Consider the following 4691-nt stretch of genomic DNA (forward strand, 5'->3'; position numbering starts at 1 on the left):
CTTCCTCTGACTCTTCTGCCTTCCCTTTCTCCCTGCCATGCGCACCTTCACCACGCCCTTCACCTTGCCGCTCGGTACCATCTTTGGGCACATAGGGTGGCAGCTTAGCCCAGGTTTCGTCAGACTCTCCTCCCTCCGCCACATTCCCAGCCTCCTGAATCAGCTTGTCCCAGAAGGACTTCACTGGCAACTGTTCCTCCTTTGGTGGGTCAGGATCTGGATGTTGAGTAGGGCGTTGTGAGGGGATGTTTCCCTCTCGATCTTTTGACTCAGTGAGATTGTTTTCGCTCGGGGGGTCTGAGGTCTGTGTGACCACCCTGACTCCCAATTTCGGAGTGGCTAACAGATACTCCTTAGCCATCTTCCAAGTTTCTTTTTCCTCCATGGCCTTTTTAAGGGTCTGTTCAACTCTTCCCCAAGCCTTTAGATGTTTTGCACTGCCCGTGGACTTAGTTTCACTGGCTAATGCTGTGGTACACTTAAGCCACACCTCTGGGTGGAGTACATCCACTGGGTGGTCAATGACCCCAATTTGCAAGAGTCTCGCAATGATGAGAGTAAAATCTTTAGCCTTAAAATCTATGCACCACTGTTCATGTAATTGAGACACGACCTTCACAAGAGCTTCCATGCTCCTTGCGGGTCCTGGGGGTGTGTGCTAGTTAGAAGCAAGCTGGAATGTTTTGGCAGAAGAACTTGATAACAGGCAGTGGAATGAAAACATGGTGTCTCCTTCTCTCACAGTCACGCTGAGAACTCTGGGAAGAAGAAGTAAACTTTCTCCATTTTGTTTTTTCTTCTTCTGCCTTTGCCTTCAGACCTGGTCAAATCTCATTAACCTTGCTCCTACTAACCTTGCTCCCAAACCTCTTGGCCGCACCTCTCTTCTTCCTGAGAACTGGGATAAGGTTGAGAGGGCCAGGGGAGGTGTTGGGGTGGTTTGAGAGCCCCTCCTGGGAACTCAGGTTTCTGGGAGGGGAGTTGTGCTTTTGTATTGTTTATCCTTTGTATATTTCTGTATATAGTTGTATATAACTGTATATATTGTAAATAGCTGCTTGTAAATTCTGCTAGCTGTAAATAAATTGCTTCATCTATATTCCCAGGGTCCGTCAGAGTTAGCTGGGGCAAATACAAAGTGTGGGGGGGCGGGTAAGAGCCCAAACCACCACATTTTTAATTGGCTTTCCCAACGTGGGGCTAGATATATTTGAGTGATTGGAAATTAGCTCTGGGAATTAAGATGAAGCTAATCAAGCAGCTATTGTATTTGGTTGGGGCATTGCTCTGGTCTGGTTTTGTTTTCTTGGCATTTAGTTGGTTAAAAGCTCAAATTGTTGCTTGTTTTATTGATCTGGCTTATAATAAGGCTAAAGCTAAGGTTTCAGATATATTCTGGAGCTGGGGTGATTTGATTCTTGGTTATGCTGGTTTTAATATCTCTGAGAATATTACCAAGGATATTACAGGAGCTTTTGTCAATAATATGACAATCAATGGAAATTCTGCTTTAAATACGGCTCCAATGAGAGTTATTCAGCCTAAGACAGGAATTCCAACTGTTTGTTTAGGGACATGCTCGTGTAAAACTGTTTTGCTACTCACAATTTTTAATATTTGCCTCATGATTTTAATTTTCATATTAATTTTGGCATTATGTGTGAAAAATTCAAAACCAGCTTCTGTAAGAGCTAGGAAAAATTCTGTCTCAAAACCAAATTCAGTAACAGTTTCTCAGCAATCTTCTTCCCCCCAGGCAGCCTCTCCACCCTCCTCTGTAGGTTCTGGGAATTCTGCCAATGTTCCCGCTGGTAACATAAACAATGATAAGGATAACAAAAACAACGGGCAGAGTTTGACAGGAGCCCTAGGAGGACAGGCAGGTACCCAAAATCAGAATGTTCCTAGCAACAATGATAACACGTCAGGGCTGGCAGGCATCCCAGGAGGACAGGCAAACAATCCCACTAATGCTAATAACACTAATGCTGGTAATGCTAGCCCAGTCAGTCCAAATCCTAATGACACCAGCTCAGCCAATTCGAACCCCCAGCCAGCAGACCAGAACCAAAATCCTCCTGTTAAAAGCAAGGCAGATTTGAACTCACAAGCTCCAGGTCAGACCCCCAATGATTCAAACCCTCCAGGTCAGACCCCTAATGATTCAAACCGTCCAGCAGATATGTCCAAGTCTGTTGTTGTTCAGGCCTTTCTGGCACCTGCTAAGGCAAAAGCTAAGACAAAGAGTGGTTCACAGGAGGATGGAAGAGAGGGGACCTCTAGTGATCAGCAAGGAGAAGAGGAGGAGGAGATAGTTAGTCTGCAAGACCTTGCAGATACGCTGAGACATCAGTACTCAAGTGAGAGGAGCGCTGTGAGGTTAGCTGCCAAGAGAGAGGATGGTTCCAATGAGTTTAGGAATGCTATGAGGAAGATTGTGTTAGGCCAGGCACCACCAGAACAACAGGAGGAAGGGGAGGTGGAAGACGACATCCAGGGCTCCAAGGATCCACTCAGAGAGGTCAGGGAAGTTAGGAAGGAATACACAAGGGAATCAGGTGACGCCACGCATGAGTGCAGCTGTGCCAGACATGCTGGAACTCCAGTACGAGCTGGAATCGAAGGAGGCTAAATGGTATGGAACCATAGACATTGCTAATGCTTTCTTCTCTATTCCCATAGCAAAGGAGTGCAGGCCTCAGTTTGCATTCACCTGAAGAGGAATCCAGTACCAGTTCAATCGTTTGCCTCAGGGGTGGAAACACAGCTCAACCATCTGTCACTCAGTCATCCACAATGCACTGGAGAAAGGTAAAGCTCCAGAGCACATCCAGTACATCGACGACATCATTGTGTGGGGCCAAACTGCTGAGGAAGTCTTCGAGAAAGGTAACAAAATCATTGACATTCTGCTGCAAGCAGGTTTTGCCATTAAGAGAGACAAGGTCAAAGGACCTGCCCGAGAAATTCAGTTTCTGGGAGTGCGGTGGCAGGATGGTCGCCGTTACATTCCACCGGATGTGATCAACAAAGTCTCTACCATGGCAGTTCCCACCAGTAAGAAGGACACACTTTCTTTCCTTGGTGTGGTGGGATTTTGGAGACTACACATTCCTGGTTTCAGTCAGATTGTCAAACCTCTGCACAATGTGACTCATAAGAGAAACAATTTTGAGTGGGGACCTGAACAACAAGCAGCCTTTGATCAAATCAAATGAGAAATAGTCCATGCAGTGGGCTTGGGACCTGTGAGATCTGGTCCGGACATTAAGAACATTCTGTACACGGCTGCCAGTGACAATGTCCAACTTGGAGTCTTTGGCAGAGAGCTCCAAATGAGACACGTGGTCGTCCACTTGGTTTCTGGGGACGCTGTTACAGAGGTTCAGAGACAAATTACACTGCAACTGAGAAAGAGAAACTAGCAGCTTATGAGGGAGTGAAAGCAGCTTCTGAAGTGATTGGAACTGAGTCACAATTGCTTTTAGCTCCTAGACTGCCAGTTCTAAACTGGATGTTCAAGGGCAAAGGTTCATCACCACATCATGCCACAGATGCAACCTGGTCTAAATGGATGGCCTTGATAACCCAACGAGCACGAATGGGTAATCTTGACCAACCTGGTCTGGTGGAGGTGATCACCAACTGGCCGGAAGGCACAGACTGTTCCAAACCTCCAGAGGAGAAAATAACTCGTGCTGAGGAAGCTCCTCCCTATGGTGATCTCTCTGATCAGGAAAAGAACTATGCTTTGTTCACAGACGGTTCCTGTCGTCTTGTTGGGAACAAGCGAATATGGAAGTCAGCGGTTTGGAGTCCTACCAGGAGAGTTACTGAAGCGAGAGATGGTGAAGGAGAATGCAGTCAGTTTGCTGAGGTAAAAGCTGTCCAACTTGCTCTTGATGTGGCTGAATGTGAGAATTGGCCTATTCTTTACCTCTACACCGACTCGTGGATGGTAGCCAATGCCCTATGGGGTTGGCTGAAGGACTGGAAGAAGAATGGTTGGCAGAGGAAAGGAAAGCCTATTTGGTGTGCTGATCTATGGCAGGACATTGATGCACAGCTGGAGAGAACTCCAGTGAAGGTGCGGCACGTAGACGCACACATGCCTAAGAGCAGAGCCACTGAGGAACATAAGCATAACCAGAAGGCAGACCAAGCTGCTAAGATTGCTCAAGTTGATACCAACTCTGATCTTGACATTGACCTTGATTGGAAACACTGAGGTGAACTGTTCTTAGCTCGCTGGGCCCATGATTCATCTGGACATCAAGGCAGAGATGGAACATACCGATGGGCTCGCGATAGGTCAATTGACTTGTCCATGGACGCTATCACCCAAGTCATCCATGACTGTGACATCTGTCCTGCTATTAAGCAGGCTAAGCGAATCAAGCCCTTATGGTATGGTGAGAGATGGTCAAAGTACAAGTATGGTGAAGCCTGGCAGATTGACTACATCACTTTACCTCGATCACGTTCTGGCAAGCAGTATGTGCTAACGATGGTAGAGGCCAGCACTGGATGGTTGGAAACCTATCCAGTTCCACATGCTACTGCACGTAACACCATTCTTGGCTTGGAGAGACAGATCCTGTGGAGACATGGAACTCCAGAGAGAATCGAGTCAGACAATGGCACTCATTTCAAGAACAATCTTGTGAAAAACTGGGCCAAAAAGCATGGTA

This window comes from Pogoniulus pusillus, unplaced genomic scaffold (assembly GCF_015220805.1).
Source record: "Pogoniulus pusillus isolate bPogPus1 unplaced genomic scaffold, bPogPus1.pri scaffold_47_arrow_ctg1, whole genome shotgun sequence".
Lineage (NCBI taxonomy): Eukaryota > Metazoa > Chordata > Aves > Piciformes > Lybiidae > Pogoniulus > Pogoniulus pusillus.